This window comes from Acartia tonsa, chromosome 6, assembly GCF_053477335.1.
Source record: "Acartia tonsa isolate MP-2025a chromosome 6, ASM5347733v1, whole genome shotgun sequence".
In the NCBI taxonomy this organism is placed as follows: Eukaryota; Metazoa; Arthropoda; class Copepoda; order Calanoida; family Acartiidae; genus Acartia; species Acartia tonsa.
In genome coordinates this window covers 52683909-52704029 of record NC_137265.1, presented here as the reverse complement: position 1 = coordinate 52704029, position 20121 = coordinate 52683909, and the positions used below count along the sequence as shown (strand labels likewise).

At 33.0% G+C, this 20121-nt stretch overlaps 1 long non-coding RNA gene across 1 annotated transcript; it reads right to left on the bottom strand.

The window, feature by feature from the left end:
• Positions 1–3962: 3962 nt before the first annotated feature.
• LOC145323428 (uncharacterized) lies at positions 3963–18399 on the bottom strand. Its single transcript, XR_013880970.1, has 3 exons — positions 18134–18399; positions 4964–5039; positions 3963–4017 (listed from the first exon to the last, which is right to left on the bottom strand). It is a non-coding gene; the product is annotated as an uncharacterized LOC145323428 (long non-coding RNA).
• Positions 18400–20121: the final 1722 nt, after the last annotated feature.

Genomic DNA, 20121 nt, shown 5'->3' with positions numbered 1-20121 from the left:
GATTGATTTCAGGGGTTTTTCCCTTCTTCCCGAAATAATTGGAGGTGCTATTTTCACTATCAGACATCCATAAATATGATAACCTACCCATACAGTCTAATGAACCTCTAGCTTAGGCTAATAGGTCTTGTATTAGACTAGCTGTAAAATAACTTCAGAACTTTACCACATTGGGATATTTTCATTCCTTAGTTAATAATAAAAACTAATGTATTATCTATCTAAAAAAACGTTTTAATCTATTGAATCATTTAAAACAGCCAAACTGAATTTTGAGTAGATATCATTCTAGATATTTGCTCAAGGAAAATTTATGAGGTATCTCATATAGCGGCCGAGTAAATTGTATTCCCACATAACATGGATAAACTCTAAAGACCAGGATAAGTTACATTAGTCATTGTTTTAATGTATCTCTGAACCAAATCTTGCGTATGAAGTGCATGATAACGTGTTCAGACGTCCTAAAATAAAAAAAAAACTCTTTGATTGCACAACCTTTGTCTGAAAGCTGTTCCTGTGCATGGAACTTAGTTGCTCCTGTTTTAAATCAATGCATTACCACCTCATCTCTGACAATGTGGAGCACCTGCCGTTGTAGCAGTTTGAACAAATTTTACCTATTTAGTTATAAAGGGGTTTTAGGCCTTATTTTGAACCTTTCGCCTACCAGACAACTAGCGGGTTTCGGTACATGTTATGCCTCATTTAGGATTTTTTTGTCCCGTCATCAATCTAGGATTGGGATGGATCAATAGCCTTTTAAACTATTCATTCTAAATAAGGAAAAGTATGAAATGAAGCATACACCAAGAAAATTTTGACACGTTGCTTAAACTAAAGTACTTATAAATATTTGTTTGTTATGATTATGCAACTGTTTTTAGCAAAATATCAAAAGCGAAGCTTTTCTATAATTAGGGTTGGTCCATCCGTCCTTACGTCCGTCCGAGATAGTTAGCTTTTATTCGTTAATTTAGGCATGTTAGAATTGTCCTATCGATTTCAAACTTTGCATGGTGATTCATGTAGTAGTTAGGTACGATTTAGAAAGTGTAGCAACTATATAATCGTTACAAGAATGTCCGTACGTCCATTTTAAACATGTTGATTATTTTACTTTTTTTTAATAAAAAATTTTATGTGATAAAATCATCCGATCGATCTGATTTTTTTATTACTGATTTTTATTACAATAAGGTACAATATTATGAGCGAAGCATATCTATAATCAAGTAATAAAATGTCAGTATGTCCTTAAACAGAATTCTGTATTTAAGAAGTTTTGCAACAAATTTACGTATAATTTTGTCAAACCTTATATTTTCATATTTTGTATATTCAGTTCTGACACTCAACAAAAGTTAATGTTTGTCTGTCATATCGTTTCAGAGCTACGCTTTTATGTATGTTGTCATCCTTGTTTTTTCATTGAGATGTCATTTATAACATTCACAAGTGTAGATTTTCAGAATTTACGTAAATAGCAAAAAAAAATTGTTAAGGTGAAATCACTTTCCCTTTGATAAAATCTTTTATTTGTCTTTAGATCAGATCGAAATCTTTTTGAGCGGCGTCAAGAGATGGATATTATATTTCCTTTATTTAGATGTTAATAGCGGAGAGATAGACGAGTAGCAAAATTGGTTCAGTGGTTATACTCAAAAGAAAATTAACCTTAAATCTTATCTCTTGTTTTTCAGGATAATCAAAGAAGTAATGCTTCTGATACTATATCTCTTTTCCTTTCAGTAGAATACAGTAGGCAAGCACGAGTTCGGTCCTTAAAAAACAAAAGGGATGCACTACACTGTTAAAAATAATTTTTTTATTTAGTATCAAATGATACTCTGGAGAGTATTGGACCCGACAGTACGCTACAGCTATATAATTAATATATAACACTATGTAATACTGTATAACACAATAATTGTTACGATATAGAATAACAACATTTTTTAGTATCGATTGATACGCTCTAGGGTAATAAAGAATACGCTGTAGAAAAGTATATTAAAATAGTACTATTTTATACGTTGTAGGGTATCGGAAAATACGCTAATGAAATGTATATAAATTTAGTACTCTTTTATACGCTCTAAGGCACTGGAGAATACGCTACACAGAAATGTTTATAAATTTAGTACTATTTCATACGCTCTAGGGCATTGGAGAATACGGTACAGAAATGTGTATTATTATATAGTATAATTTCCTATGTTCTAGCATAAAAATCAATACGATGCAGAATTGTTTATTAGTAGCGAAGCTACTCTATAATTCACAATGTCGGTCCGTCGGTCCGTCCGTCCGTCCGTCTGTCCGTCCGTCCGTCCGTCCGTCCGTAATTAATGAATTGGGGGAAATGTGATTTTCTCGGCTCCTACAAAAGATAGAAAGCTGAAATTTTTTGACAACATTCCCATCATTAAGGAGCACAATTATAAAACATCAATGGCGGTCGGACTGCTTTTTAGCAGGTTTTAGGCTATTTTTTATATTTTCCAAATTTTCCCCATAACTTTGGTGTTTATGGTCCGATTTTCAAAATTTTTTCAGTTAAAGATATCAAAATTAAATTTCCCGTCATTTGAAGAAAACAACAAAGACGGTCAAGACTGCCTTTTTGCAGGTTTTTGGCTATTTTTATATTTTTCACATTTTTTTCCCATATCTTTGGTGTTTATGGTCCGATTTTCGAATTTTTTTCAGTTAAAGATATCAAAATTAAATTACCTGTCGTTTGAAGAAGACAACAATGATAGTCAGACTGCCCGTTTGCAGGTTTTTGGCTATTTTTACATGTTTGACGTATTTCCCCATATCTTTGGTGTTTATTAAAACTTTTTCCTGTTTTTTTTCTCCAATAAATCTATTCTTGATTTTAATAAATACACTTTAAATCTACTTCTACGTATTCCCATCCACAATTTTTGTGCTTCTAGTTTATAAATTATGGTTGGTCTGTCCGTACGTCTGTCCGTACGTCCGTCCGTCCTTACGGATAGCTTTTTAGGCATGTTAGAATTGACCTATCAATTTTAAACTTTGCTTGATGACTCCTATAGTATTTAGGTACCATTTTTTTGTAATCATTATCGGAATGTCCGTACGTACGTCCGTATAGCAACAAAATTTTATATGATCTAATTATCCAATCGGTCTGATTTTTAAAAGCGAAGCTTTTCTATAATTAGGGTCGGTCCGTCCGTACGTCCGTCCGTACGTCCGTCCGTAACGGATAGCTTTTTTCGTTTATTTAGACATGTTAGAATTGTCCTATCGATTTTAAATTTTGCGTGGTGATTCCTTTAGTAGTTAGGAAAGATTTAGAAAGCCTAGCAACTCTATAATCATTACCATAATGACCGTACGTCCATTTTAAACATGTTGATTTCTTTACTTTTATAGCAACAAATTTTTATGTGATCTAATTATCCAATCGGTCTGATTTTTGGTATACTGATTCCTGGATCAACAAAGTATAATATAAGCGAAGCCACTTTTTTTTCAGGTGGTTCCCCTCAAAATTCCAAGTGTTTCACGTTAAAATACATGCAGGATATCCCTGTAGGGTAAGGGTTCCCCGCAGGGGTCAATAATAAATAAAGAAAACTACATCCATGCTTATTTAAATTTTTAAAATAAGGTGGGAGGTGGGGTTTAACGGGTGCTCACTTGGTACTTTGACGAAAAGCACTTTTATAGATATTGTTTACCTGCTAACTGTTCTTGAATGAAAATGCCAATTGTTCCTGTGTAACCTAAAAAGAAAAAACACAAAGAATCTTTAGGCAAAAAAAAATTGGACAAAAAATAAAATTAATTAAAACAGTTTAATTTAACGAGATATGGAGAGAGAGAAAAAAGGCCGCAGGTTTACATATGGTCCTACTTGTTTAAGGTTTACTAACATTTGCCCTACACCTCATCCCCCTCCCCCTATTGAGATAATAAAATACTTATCTGAGGTCTAAACCTCCAGCCAAATTGCTGCAATATCATCATTCTTGAAACCTTAAAAATATTTGTAATAGTTATTTCTCGCATCGTATTATAAATGGCTTTACGCGGATATAAAAATGTAAAATGACTTTGGCACCTCAGGGCTAAAAAAACTGGTTTTAATATTATGCTCGTACATTTTTATATTCGTAGAAAACTGGATGTCATACGATGCTAGACATAGTTTTTTCGTATGGATGAGAACCGGTTCTAATCCACCGGATTAGAATCGGTTTTGAATGTATACGAGAATAGTTATTTCTCGTATCGTATTATAAACGGCACCACGGGGCTAAAAAAAACAGTTTTAATCTTATGATTGTACATTTCTATATTCGTAGAAAACTGGATATAATACGATACGAGAAATAACTATTTTTTTTTAACTTTTTGTTCGATTTAGGGATAATAGACCTACCAAGGATTACTCATGCAAAATTTTAGATCAAAATTCGAATTCTAAGTGCCATTTATACATTGATTACGAGATGGTTGCATTGAAAACCCCCCCTTTTTTAAAAGCCTTTTAAAATATTGCTAGAATCCGGAATCCGCAAGAATGCTCCATTTTATGGACGAATTCTTGTAAGACTTAGAATCCGGTCCAAAAATTTGACAGACTGCCATCTCTTATTAAAAAAAAAATTCCTAAATTGAAGCAAAATTAACAGAATTATGAGTTTCTGTTTTATATTAGAATTCTCGAAACATTGTGATCGTATTATAGACAGCTGTCCGCTGATATTTAAATAAAAGACTGTAATAATAAAACCAGTTTTGTTAGCCACGAAAAGGCCTAATTTCTTTAGATAAAAAAAAACTTGTATTGATATTATTATTTTTATTATAATATTCATAGACAATTGTCTGTAATACGATGATTTAATGATTTGGCTGTGAACCGGTTCTAATCCAGTAGATATAAATCGGTTTCGAAGCCATACTAGAGTAAGTATACCTGTATACTAACTGCTTAAATTCAGTAGAGTCTTGCTTGTTTCGCCCACTACTTTGATGGGCAACCCAGGAACGTCCTAAATAATAGAATATTTATTATTTCTTGCAACGTATTATGTACAGCTTTCCGAGGATATAAAATGTACAATTATAAAATTAAAACCAATTTTTTTTGTCTCGAGACGCCGAAGACACTGGCTAAAAAATAGTGTTATCAATAGAAAGAACCACTGACACTCACACATCATTCGAATCCAAACTAGAATATGTACCTAATTAAAACTTACACGAATAAGCGAGAAATGGGATTTTTCTTAATATTTAATATTGCTAGGTGAAAACTTAAACTACATGGAGAAGAATTTGCGAGAAGCGCCTAATATTAAAATACCTAAATGAAACTACTACAAAATTTTCTTACTTTTGCACTTTCTAATTCTTTTAAAGTTGAAAATGTATGAATATTGAAAAAATCATAAGCGATCAATGAAAATCTAATGAGAAAAGGGGGGGGGGGGGGGGTAAAATGTGGTGACTCGTGCTACGACATACCAGCAATTTTATTTTGGATACTACTCCCTTAGTTTTAGAGATAATTGGGTAAAATCTTTTGGGCTGGGTCACTAATAACCCCAAGTTTTGGTATCTTTCAAAAACAAGGCGGCGGGACCGCCGCTCCTGCCGTTCCCCGCCATTTTCCGCTGCTGCCAAATTTTTTTTTTAATTGCATTTCTCGCCGAATTAGGCAATTAGGAATCATTTTAGGTAGGTCAGTAAAACATATTTGAATAAAAAATGGCGGCGGTACCGCAGCTCCTGCCGTCCATCCCCGTTTTCTGCCGCCAAATTTTTTTATTGCTTCTCTCGCCGAATTAGGCAATTTGGAATCATTTAAGACCATGTTATTTTTTTTTCCCCCTGATAAATTTTTTTCAAATTCTCGTTTATCCAGGTATATCTTAAATTCAGTGCTTCTCCTGTGCTTTTAAAGATATTGAAAAAAATTCTTTTGAGGTAGGTCAGTAAAAAATATTTTTAAAATTCTCGTTTATCTAGATATATCCAGTTTTCCGCCGCCGTCAAATAACAATTTTTTATTGCGTTTCTCGCCGAATTAGGCAATTTGGAATCATTTGAGAACATGTTATTTTTTTCAACAATTTTTCCCCTTACAAGCCATCCTGCGGCGGCAGAAAACGCCGCCATTTTTTATTTAAATATTTTTTACTGACCTACCGTAAAAGATTTTGTTTCAATATCTTTAAAAGCACAGGAGAAGCACTGAATTTAAGAAATGCAAAAAAAAATTTTGGCGGCGGCGACGGCGGAAAATGACGGCGGGAGCGGCGGTACCGCTGCCATTTTTTATTTAAATATTTTGTACTGACCTACCTAAAAAATTTTGTTTAAATATCTTTGAAAGCTTAGGAGAGGCACTGAATGTAAGATATACCTTGATTAACGAAAATTTGAAAAAATGACTAAGTTCCCTCAGCAGGGTTGATTATAAGGGGAAAAATTTTTGAAAAAAATAACATGATCTCTAATGATTCCAAATTGCCTAATTCACAGGAAATGCAATAAAAAAATTTTTTTTGGCGGCGACGGAAAATTGCGGTCCAACCACCGTTTTTTTTCGAAAGATACCAAAACTTGGAGTAATTATCTTTAAAACTAAGGGAGTAGCATCCAAAATAAAATTGCTGGTATGTCGTGGCACAAGTCACCACATTTAACCCCCCCCCCCCCACAGTTATGGAGTCTCGACCATAAAGATTTTTTTATCCAATCTTAACAAGAGAGGTATTTTTGGAAAGAGGAATATACATAGAAAACGCCTATGTAAATTAGAAAATCCGCAGAAATCATATTTGCAAGTTATTTGGAAAAAATTGCAATAATAACTTAATTTCATGCTTTAAATGACCAATTTAGAAAAAAATCTTTTAATGAAAGTTGTTTATCTATAAGTTTCGAACATACTTAAGACAATAAAATAATATTTATCATCCTAAATGTGAAAATCAGATGCAGAATCCTTTTTAGAGTAAATATAGTGCAAAAAGTAACCAAGACATTTGTCCAAAGTATGAAAATCTAAAAAAATAGTTCTTTTTGATTTTGATATACATATCAGATAAATGTATATAAAATTAGTGATCAAAAACTATAAAACAAGTTATTACTTTTTTAAATCCTATCGTTGATTAAAATGCACTTTTAGGTTTACTCATTACCAAAGTAGCACATAAAAACTCTTGATATTTAACAAAATAAATTCAAATAAACAATTAGGCGTTTTTTATAATGCAGTAGACCATTTTGTAGTTATTTTTTTGGCATTTATTTTGATTAATTACTCCATAAAAAGAGTTTTTCTGCACTACTTTGGTAATTCTTAAACCTAAAAGTGCAATTTAATCGATGACAGTGATTAAAAAAATTATAACATGTTTTATAGTTTTTATCACTAATTTTATATACATTTAGGTGATATGTATATAAAAAGCAAAAAGAACTTTTTTCTTCAGATTTTCATACTTGGTTACTTTTTGCACTATATTGACTCTAAAATAGATTCTATATTTGATTTTAACATTGTCATTTAGGATGATATATTTTATGCCAATTATTGTGTTTAAATCAAGAAAGAACATATTTTTTGTTCGTATACCTTTTTTACTCGAGACCCCTTAGAGCTAGAGGGAGCTAATTTTGGATTTAAGCTTCTATAGGACCAAAGTTACTTTTAAAATTATCGTCGACACCCCACCCCCCCCCCCAAATTTTTTTTTTTTTTTGGGGGGGGGGGCGGGTGGATTATACTATAGGGTGTTTCTCAGAAACACCTTGAGATAAATGGAGCAAACCTTAGGATAAAACTTATGTAGGCCTATATTTGCTTTTAGAACTATCATTGACCACCCACCCACCCCCAAACCCCTAATTTAAGGGGGGGGGGGCAGGTGGATTATACTATTGGGTGTTTCTCAGTAACCACTTGAGATAAATGGACCAAACCTTGGGATAAAACTTTAGTTGGCATATAGTTGCTCTTAGAAATATTGTTGACCCACGCCCAAACCCTTAATTAAGAGGAGAAGGGGGGGTAGGTAAATTATACTATTGGGTGTTTCTCAGTAACCACTTGAGATAAATGGAGAAATCCTTAGGATAAAACTTTTGTATGCCTAAAGTTGCTTTTAGAAATATTGTTGACCACCCACCCAACCCCAAACCCTCTAAAATGAGGGGGGGGGGGGCAGGTTGATTTTACTATAGGGTGTTTCTCAGTAACCACTTGAGATAAATGGAGCAAACCTTAGGATAACACTTTTGTAGGCTTATAGTTGCTTTCAGAACTATCATTGACTACCTACCCACCCCCAATCCCCCTTAACTGAGAGGGGGCTGTGAGGCTGGTGTTTAATACTTTTATAAATATTGCTCACCCCCCACTCACACCCACCCCCAAACCCTCCTATGGCAAAGGAAGGAGGTGGGAGGCTGGTGTATAACTTAGAAACCACTTGAGAACCATGGAGCAAACCTTGGATTTAACATTAGTAGGCCTAATACTATTTTATACTAGTGTGTACTACTCATATACCACATCTGATACATGGATCAAACCTTAGTAATAAACTTTTGTAGGCCTAAAGTAGCTTTTGAAATATCATTGACCCTCCACCCAACCTCAAAACCCCTTAATCTGAAGGAGAAAGGGTTGGTGGTTAAAAAATATTCAAACTTTTGTTTAAAAAAAAAACACTAGAGATAGAACCCAAAAATTTTAAAATCTAGATTTTTCCATGATATTAGATGTATATTCTAGGGTACTACGTCAAACCCTAGATACGTCAAACAGTAGATGCGACAAACGCTAGACAGACAAACAGTAGACAGACAAACCCTAGACACAACATACGCTAGATACGACAAACACTAGAATGCGACAAACGCTAGAATATGAAAAACCCTAGATTTTTTCTAAAGGCGACAAACAATAGATACGACAAAGGCTAGAATTAATCCTATTATGTAAAGTAATACGCTTTTTTGTCTGTAGCAATGGATCTCACTAACCGCTAAACCGAAATTGTTCTCCTTAAAGTGAAGCTTCATATGTGTCCAGGGAAGGTTTTTAACTAATTTTGTGGAGGGTATCTACCCCCCCCCCCACAAAAAAAAATAATTTACCTTTTTAAAACTTAAAAAGAAAATGATATAAGCATTTTTGTCTGTAGCAAAGGATCTCATTATCCGCTGAACTGATATGTTTCTTCTTTAAAGTGACGCTTCATATAGGTCCAGAAGGTTTTTAACTAATTTTGTGAAATTTAAATTATATTGCCTATTACTGAATAAAATTATAAGGTGATTATTATTTAAAGTAGTGCCTGTGGTAGGGGTTTGTACCGAGGTGACAACACACCATTGAAATTTGAATTAGTATTGCCTGCCTTCCCCTATTTTCCCCCAAAATGACCCCAGATGAATCGCTTTAATGATTCAAAGACAAGGACAATAACATATTTTTCTTAGTTAATGGGGTAAATTACATTTAAATAGCATATATTTGAAATAAATTCAATTTTCTACCACGTAGTTTTTAAAATATCAAGACCTGATAATTGTCTTTTTGTGATATATGCAATTTAAAAAGACGATTTTCAAGTCTTGATATTTCAAAAACTATGTGGTAGAAAATTAAATTTTTTTCAAATATATGCCATATAAATGTAGTTTAACCATTTAACCAGGATAAAATATGCGGTTCACTAAATTAAGTTCAAATGCATTTCGTGAAACTACCCCTTTTGCATGAGTAATCCTTGGTGGGTCCATTTTCCCTAAATCGAAGAAAAAGTTGGAAAAGTAGTGGCTAACGGCTGGCGGCTCAGCCGTGTAGACATTTGTTGGGTATTTACAAGAGAAATAAGTCACGAAACCTCTCTCCACATAATGCTTTTTCCCGCTCCAAAACGTTTTCAAACGGTTCTAGCCGGTAGTTGCTGGTACTAGAAATCTAAAAAATGTTTTTTTTTTATCATTTCACATGATTTAAAGCAAAAAAGTTTGACAGATTTGCCCTAAAAATAGCTAAAAAACAGCTAAACGGCTGAGCAACCTCCAAGTTTTTGTAAAATGAAAGATATGGCATTCATTTATCGTTTGCAATTGGAGGCATTGTTCTAACTTGATTTTTTCATAATTTTTTTTTCATCAAAAAAAAAATCGTCTATTCCGGTCACTTTTTTTACTTTTTTATTATTGTATTTATAACTGTATAATACCCTAATGTTTAATTTGGGTGATCTGGAAGCATAAACAACCTAAATGCATGACCTAAGCTTTAATCATTGCCTTGCCTGTTGTGTGATGTACAATACTAGTCATTTTACTGCTTGTATTATGTCATGTTTTGTTGCCTAAGCTTTTCAATTTGTAAAGACATTAAAAATTTTTCAGACACATTTTTATAGTAATGGGAAGAGTATATCACCCAAGTAACGCATTAAATATTTGCCTGAAGATGTATCAGCTGCATTTGCTCATGTAAGAAGGGGTTAGAAATACCGCTAGAAGATTTAAAATTCCATATGAAACCCTTGCATCTTTTTTGTATGAGAGGGTTTTTGCGATTTTTGCGAGGTTGGGATTTTTTATGTCAAATCGACTAGAATTAAGCTAGAAAGGTGTTTAAGGTGTCTTAGAAAGCTCTTTGCATGACCTAACAAAAACTCCCCAGGATATGGGTTCTATCTCCAAGATTTAGAGTACATATCCAAGATTTTGCATTTTCAAAATTCCTGTTGCATAAAATGTGTTGAAATATTAGAGTTAGACCCCATATCATTTCGAGTTAATTGTCAGGCATGTAATTTTGCATCTTTAGACACCTTAACCACCCTTGTAGGTCAATACTAGCCAATTTGAGACAAGAAAAAATGTATCAAAAACTGCTGTCAAAACTGGCAGGATTTTTAAAATCAAAAATTTTTTGGGAAAAAATCACTTTTTTAAAGAAATTCCAAAACTTGTGAATCAGAAATTGACTCTAATTTATGTATAAAGCTTAAAAAAACCTAATCATATAATAAAAAGTACGATTTTTAAAAAAAAGTTTGCATGAAAAAAATTGATGTTTTTTTTGCAATTTTATCGACTTTTTTAAAATGGGGAAAATGTTGTCAAAAAATTGTCTGATCTGCATGCGACTAGTACCGTTAGAAAGCTAATGACCTCAGCTTTCTACTCATAGTCTAAAATGTTAAAAAAAAATATTTTAAGGGGGTCTTCCACCCCCTCAAAGTCAACTGAACGAAATAGCCCCACTGGTGGGGTTATTCCAGTATAGGCCAACCACGGCCCTGTAAACCGATTTTTGACCGACTTCTAATTGCGAGATCTTAACGGGACCAAGACAGGCTTCTTTGTTATTGCTATATCTTTCATTTGCACTCTTAAAAATCGGAAAAAGTTTTTGGGAATTTTTTTTTTTTAAGTTGAAGCAAAAAATTTACCGGAATAACCCTGCACTACCCTACCTGCATTAATAGAAATATAAATTTAGTATTAATGTACGAAAAAATGTTTTATAAGTTTAAATTCTAGCGTATGTCGCTTCTAGTGTTTGTCGCACTTTACAAATTCTACTGTTTGTCGCGAAATGGCAAAGTCTACTGTTTGTCGTAGTCTAGCGTTTGACGTATCTATCATTTGTCTGTCTAGCGTTTGACGCATCTACTGTTTGGCTGTCTAGCGTTTGACGCATCTACTGTTTGACGTATCTAGTGTTTGACGTAGTACCATATTCTACAAGAATGACAACATCCATTAAAGTGAAGCACAGAAATGGTAGGACAAATGGACATTAACCCATGTATAGTGTCAAAACTGAACAATCAGAATATAAATGTATAAGAGGATAATCCAAATTGTAAGCAAATTAAATGAAAGACTGCTTGATACAGAATAATGTTTATGGACATACTAACATTTTTAGGACTTGATTATAGAGTTGCTTTGCGTTTTCCCAGGAATCAGTATACCATACATTAGATCAATCAGATAATTAGATCACATAAAAATTTGTTAGTAAAATGTAGAAATCAGCATGTTAAAAATGGATGTACGGACATACCAGTAATGCTTATAGAGTTGCTACGCTTTCTAAATTGTACCTCACTACTAATGGAATCACTATACAAAGTTTGAGATTGATAGGACAATTCTAACATGCCTAAATTAACAAACAAAAAAGCTATCCGTTCTGGACAGATGGACCGACTATAAGGGAGGGAAGTTTGTACACTTAAAGGAAATTAAATTCATTAGGTATCAAATTTTGGGAGGGACGTGTATGCTTATTTTTTTTGTTATCAACCTAATTCTTTTTTGTAAAATCTCTTATGTGACTGAATGTATAGGTAAAACTTAGAAAATTGAATTTTTTAAAAGAAACTTTATCAAAATTACTGAACTAAATAAGCCAGGGTTTCGGATCCGGATCCGCAAGGATCCGCATATTTTTGAGTCCAAGGATCCGGATCCGGATCCTTGGACTCAAAAAAATGCGGAAAAAATAGAAAAATCTACCTAAATTTATATAAAACCTCAGACAATCTCTTGATGAGAGCCAATCTTTAAGATTTAGGGTCAGACTTGAAAATTAAAAGTATTTTTGACTTCAAATTAAAGAATAAATATTTTTGAAAAATTTGGTGATTTAATTTCATTGTCAAGGATCCGGAACCGGATTCGCTAGGATCCGGATCCGCAAAAAATCAATGCGGATCTGAAACCCTGATTAATAAGCATTACACATTTTATTTTGGGACTTTCCTTCATCATTTGCCTTTTGGAGAAAAGACCCCATAAAACTAAAAATAGGAGTTCTAAGCTTATATTAAAGATAACAAAGAAAAGTTATTTCTCGCATCGTATTAAACTGCTTTCCGCGGATATAGAATGTACAATTATAAGATTAAAACTTGTTTTTTTAGCCCCGAGGTACCTAAGGGACCAGCTAAAAAAACTGGTTTTAATCTTATGATTGTACATTTTTAAATTCAAAGAAAGCTGGATATAATATAATGTTAGACATAGTTTTTTCATATGGATGAGAACCGGTTCCTATCCACCGGATTCAAATAAATACAAGAAAACTTTTTAAAAATAACTAAACTAGGTAACCTTAACAGATTTGGTTGTAATGAAATGTGTAATGGTAACTTAGTTCAGTTATTTTTAAAAAGTTTTCTTTGAAAAAATCAGGTTTAGGTATATCTTTCAAAATAACTCCTATTTTTAGTGTTGGGTCCACAAGCCCCACGAAGGAAAGACCCAAAATAAAATGTGTAATTTTTAAAGTAACTTTGGCCCTACAGAAGCTTAAATCCAAAATTAGCTCCCTCTAGCTCTAAGGCTTCTCGAGTAAACCCTTCCCCCCCCCCTGCCCAAATGGTTATTTTCCACATCCTCCTTTAAAGTTTATTGCCAACTACATTCATTTGTGAATTTGTTTTAATCAAATTAATATTTTTCATATGATTTTTGTATCATTTTTTTACGTTCTATATAGGCCCGGCTCGGCACATGGGATAGGAGTCCGAAATTTCCTGTGGATGCCACTAGAGCAAAAAAAAAATGGAAGTTCCTTTGACTTTTCATTTTGGTTTCTAAAAGTGCCTCCATATTTTGTAATAATGAATAGTAATTTATTGCATCGTATTATAGACAGCTTTCCGCTGTTATTAAAATAAAAAAATTTGAGATTAGACCCATAGATGTTAACCAAGAGGGATATAAGGCCCAGGCTTACTTTATTAATTTTATGATTTTTATCCTTATGTCCATGTTGTGATTTTTCACATGCCTGAACGAAAATTCTTTTTTTTTAAGGACCTCTTATTTCCGGTTGTGTTATACTTTTATTATGTAATAATTTTAAAGGGTATAAGGCCAAATCTGCTCGTAATCGCAAGGACGTCCAAGCTTTTTAATATGGTAATGGGTTGTGGTAAAAAATTAAAAAGGGGGGGGGGGGTAATGACATCTATTCTTAATCCGTGAGCAAAATGGTCTAAATATTGAGCTAGACCCTTCAAACTTGGTATATAAGCCTAGTCCTATAGGTATTACATCTAAATGGCAAAAAAAATCCAAAAATTTTATTTTTTGGTATATATTGATGTGGAAACTTACCTTAAATTGTGTTTTCTTAGGGTTTTAACTAAAATACACTGTGTCTATTAATAAGGACATCATTTAAGATGATTCAGCAAGTTGGGGACCGACCCCAGGGGGCTAGGTGAATGGCCCGCAAGGGTTAAGTGCATTTTTTCCAATATACATGTTGTGACACATCAAATTTTAGGTTTTTTTATAGTATGGCTTTAAAACCGATTAATATCCGCTGGTTAAAACCCAGTTGTCAACCCAACTGAAAAAACATGTATGGCATCATATTACAGACAATTTTACACGGAACATTAAAATAAAAATCATAAAATGAATACCAGTTTTGTTAGCCTGGGCCTTCTACCCCACTGGATTAACAAAACAGACAATTTTCCATGAAAATTAAATTAAAATCTAAGATTAGAGCCATTTTTGCCTAAAAATGTCCGGCTACTTATAAAAAGCTTCCATAAAATTTAAAACTCCCATCAGTTCATGTGGTCATGGAAATCTTAAGGTACAGACAAAAAAACCTTACTACTTTATAATACTGGCGGGGCGGCAATGCCCCACTAAGGGCACTTATCCGGCCAAATTACCAGATATCCGGCCGGATAACCGGCCAAATTACTACATATTAAAGTATCTAAAAAGGATATTGTCCCTTTCGTGGCAACGCACCTTAAGGGGTGATTCGTTGACTTTTTAAAATTGCTTTTAATAGGTTATTTTAGGTTAGGTTATGTTATATTTGGTTAGGTGATTATCCCGCAGGGTTAGGCAATTAGCCCCGCAAGGTTAGAGTACCCTGCGAGGAGCTAGAAATAGGGGGAAAGCTACTGTGAAAATATGCATATAATCACTCCTTAAGGGGCGTTACCACGCAAGGGACTATACCCGCAAAAAAAAATTCTTCATAAACTGGTGTTTATATTATACTAGCGGCTGCGTCCCTAGTATCTAGGAATATTAGAAGGGACATGAAAGTGCAGAAAAATAACTTAAAACCTTACAACGATTTGTTTATAAAAATTAAACAGTCTAAGACCACTCTGGGACCTATAAGAAGCTTCACTCTAAAGGAGAACCATATCAGTTCAGCGGTTAGCGAGATCCTTCGCTACAGACATAAAAGCTTACTACTTTATATAATAGGATAAAATTAAGGTTAAAACTTAAAAATTAAGTAACTATTAAATGATCTTTCTTCTTAGCAAATAAATCTAATTAACTATTACTACCCTCAATCTGTAATATCAACCCCTAATGGTTGGAGGATGGGCGGGGAGGTTGCGTAGAATGCCTGCCCCCCCCCCCCTTGTTTTTTTTCTATCCTATTTTCTGTGTATAAAAGGTAGAGGGCTATAACTGAGTGACTTTTGAAATATGGGTATGAGACATAACTGAGAGTTGAAATTTTTTAATACCTCCTTCCTGGCAGGCACAGGATGCCAGCAAATCTGGTAAGGTTATTCAGGTAAAAAGTAAAAATATTTTTTTACTTAAACAAAGCATCTCATGTTATCTAATACTAAACTATCCTATAATCGTACATCCTCATATGTAATATATGTGTTCAAGTCGATTTCAGGTTCCAGGTATAATCTTGCAAGTCCTGAACCTCCAGGTCTTCATAAATCTTTAAACGGTTCCTGTGACCGCAAATTTTTAATTGAAGATTTCAAATTTTAAACTTTTTTATCTTCATGACATATTAAAATTTCATAAAATCCGTTGCCGTTTACCTGCCAATCATCGGTTTGCGGCTGGCAGCTGCCAAGTACTGCTGCCACCGCCAAAATTTATGTTTTGAGACTTCTAATATAAAATTTACATAAAGATAAACATATTCAGAAAAAAATGTTCTTCTAGCTTCAATAATAAGAAAATTAAAGCCATTTAAAATTTAAAAAAAAAGATTTTTTTTGTGAAATATAAAAAATTATATTGTCGGATATCCGGCCGGATAGTTTCAATATCCTGTATCCGGCCGGATATTGAAAATGGCCGGATATCCGGCCACACCGGATATCCGGCCCAACAATAGTAAAACCTTCCCTTGAACTATAAGAAGCTTCACTGTTAAGAAAAACCATATCGGTTCAGCAGTTAGCCAGATCCTTCGCTACAGACACAAAAGGTAACTACTTCCTTTGATAGGATAGGTTTTAAAAAAGACTACATCAGGGAGGAAGGGAACATTGGGCCGTAAATTTCACTGGTTGAATTATTCGTTAAATAAAAAACTCCTACTTTTATTTAATTTTCATTTAAAAATTGTATAAATATACACCAAATTACCCCTTCTGTAGATTATAACTAATAGTTGAAACCAGGGTGTCGGAGCCGTTTAATTTTGATGCGGCTTCGGCTCCACGGAGCCGTATCTGAAAATACGGCTCCAGCTCACCGCGCTTTAAGCAAGCACTTCTACTGTACTATAAAATTTGAGTCAATACAAATCATTTTGCATCTCTAGAGTCACTTTACATCAAATAATCACAGTATGTTAAAGAACATATTTTTCCTAATCCTATTGTAACTTCTGAACATTTTAAATGTTTAGGATCAGCTGTTATATCAGCTGTACACAGAGTACAGCCAGTAATAGTATATAACATGGTTGCCATGCAATTTGGAAACTTTTTCCCCTTGAAAAATAATATTCATTAAAATTTTGGAAATACATTTTTTTGTATTGGTAGCTTCTAAAGAACAAATTAAAACTTTAAATATGGTTGTGAAAATCTGCATTTGAGCATAAGATATCTAGCTATACTAAGTGAGGTAGTGGTTAGTACCGTCTTACCCATAATTTGTGCCTTCCTTCTTAGCTCAAAGCAATGGATTGGTTTCTACTATAGGCTTGCTTATCTCAGTTATGCTTGGGTCCAACTAGGACATTGTTTTTACTCATTGAGCCTTAAAGTTTTTCAAAATTGTCTAATTAATTAAGAACAAGCTAAATTTTTTTCAGGGGATTACCAGTTTTCGGCGGCAACAGCAGTTTTGCAGCCATTTCTTAACAATTCCATATTGTATGATATTAGAGCAACTGCCATTTCAAATTTTAGCATTCTACTCCTGTATTACAGTCTTAAAACACATACCTTAACGAAGATAATAATGACCCCATTTTAAAAAAAGTAACAGACAGTTGGTTCTAGTGATCAGAATGAAAAGAAATTGCTAGGGTATGTTTAAAAATGTATTTTCTTTTAAATACTTTCCAGAAAATGATTAGGTATAAAAGCTCAATTTTAAAAATTATCAGACTTTAAAATTCATAAACTTTAGTCGTCAATTTTGATAAATTTTATTTATAAAGCAGTTAATTTAAGAATTAATATAATTAAATAAACTAGTTTTCTCTGTCTTTAGCTATAATTTAATTTCAACAATCGTTTTATTACATATAAAAAATCACTCTAAACTTTGGGGAAATATATCGACAAAATGTGGCGACCCTGAAATTTAATGGTAATATTTGTGACACACCAGAAATCCAATTAGTTTTGATTTAACGCGCCGTGAGCTCCGGCTCCTACCCTTAAAATTAATATATCAATTTTTGTTCATTATTGAAATTGATAAAATAAAATAAATAATATAAAATATTTTGCTTTTATTTGATTAAAGCTATATAAAAGTAGAAGGATGTGTGTCTATTTGTAAAGTAACAATAGTTTTTTAGTTTATTATATGGAAATAGACCGTTGCCAAATCATATTATTACTTTAAAAAATCACATTTAGCTAATCTGGAGCCGGAGCCGTTTTTAACGAAAAATACGGCTCCGGCTCCAAAACACTGGTTGAAACGTTTGGATACTCAACTTATTATACCAGACAATCAAAATTCATTAAAGATCCCAAAGTGTCTGTGTGTTTCAAAGGATCTCACTAATTGATGGACCGATATGTAACAATTCAAAGTCTTGATATTTTTTTTGAAAACTTTGTACATAAAGAACTGATTTCCTAACCTGCAAGTAACAGCAAACCATTTTAATTCTTGTTTCTTGGCTGGCATTTTGAGTGTATGGTTGTCTGAAATGTAGCCCTTTTATAAATTTTGCCAATATTTGGTTAATTCCGAAACACAGGTGAAAATAATAATTTGAAAAGAAAGGGAGATAGGCTAAGCTTTTCTACAATTCTGGCCGTCCATAACAGATTTTTATTAAAACTATGATATAAGGTAGGAAGTTTTTTTTGTCTGTTGCTTAAGATTTAATGACTACTGACCCGATTGAGTTCTCCATTTAATGGATGGATCTTATAAATCTCTGGATGGTTTTAGGCTATTTAATTTTTATTTTTTTTTAATTTTAAGTTTTTTTTAGGCTACTTAGGATACTAGGAGCGCATCCGCTAGTATTTAATGTTGTTAGGTGAAAACTTAAACTACTTAATGCAAAGGAAAAGAATTTGCGAGAAGCGTGTGATTTTAAGATAACTAAATAAAACCAACTATATTTTCTAGATCTTAACGCCTAAAACATTTATAACTTAACCTTCTTGAAGAAGAATTTGCTTAAAATAATACTAACAACAAATTTACATTAATTAAAAATCAGGCATTCGTGTATTCTTGAACACACAAATATGCGCGCCAATATTTTTTGAAGTAATAAAAAACAAAACATTTTTTAGAAGAATACTTTTTTTTTAAATGCTTTTTTTTAATTTGTATCCTATCTTCTTCAATTTACTGATTACAAAAAACAATTTTAAAATTTTTAATCAAAACTTCTACTTATTTTTATATGTATTTTTTTCAATCACTAATATTTATCGCCATCGGAGCTGTAGTAAAATCAGCTATTACCATCGCCATGGGACAATTTCTGTGTGATGAATATTCCCTTATGAATGAACAAAAATTCTAGGACTAATTCACCAATGTTGGAAAAATTTATTTTAAAACCCACATGCTGAATAAATTATAATTCCTTTACATAACAATAAAATAATATTTAATATAATATAATATATAAGTGATTGAAGATTGGCGAAAAAAAATTGTTAGAGAAATTTTAGTCGACAGTGAGGGGGGGTTTAGATAAGAGAGTGTTAATTTCCATGAGCGTAATAACAATTGCGATGGAGCGTAATGAAAATTTACTTATACCATATTCAATTATATTCCCAAGAGCGTATTAGACAATACTATACAGACAAATACATTATTTAGTACTACCTGTTACTTCACAAAACATTACCTAATACTTAATAATGCATTGAAAACTTCCTTGTATCGTAATGACGTTTTTTTCCTACTACGTACGGATTGATACTATACATTAATGTGAAGAATATAGAGTATCACCTGATGCTAAAAAAAAAAATTATTTTTAACAGTGTACTGCCACTAATGCGATTATTGGGTTAATTATATCTGATGTTATTTTGTTGTTTAGGTACAAGAGCACGGGGACGAGTACCGGGTTTGAGTCGAGTCCTTAAATGCGAAGCGCGAGAATCAACAAACAACCTTTTCTTATTCTGAATGGCAATGGTAGGATGGATCGAATGAAAAACAATTATTTTTCCTGAAGAGAGAGGTTTTCTCTTATATATCGGATATAATAAAAAAAGGCAAGTTATTCAAAATTGTTTTCTTTTTGATTTATTTTTACTTATCAGTTATGCAAGTGAAAATGCTGATATGAAAAATAAAATCGACACTTAATATTACAAGACAATAATAATTTTTTTTTTTCTTTAAATACAGAATTTAAAAATAATTATAAGTGCAATCAAAATAGATATTACAATAGGAAGACAATATAACATGTATTGTAATGTTACCTTATAACTAAAGTTTGATCCTTAAAAACTAAACTAAATATCAGGGTTCGGAAGCCGCGCTATCAGCCGCGCGGCTGCGGCTGCGGCTGAATCCTAATTTGCGGCTGCGGCTGCGGCTGCGGCTGCTTAAAGTTATGGAAGTGGCTGAGGCTGAGAGTGG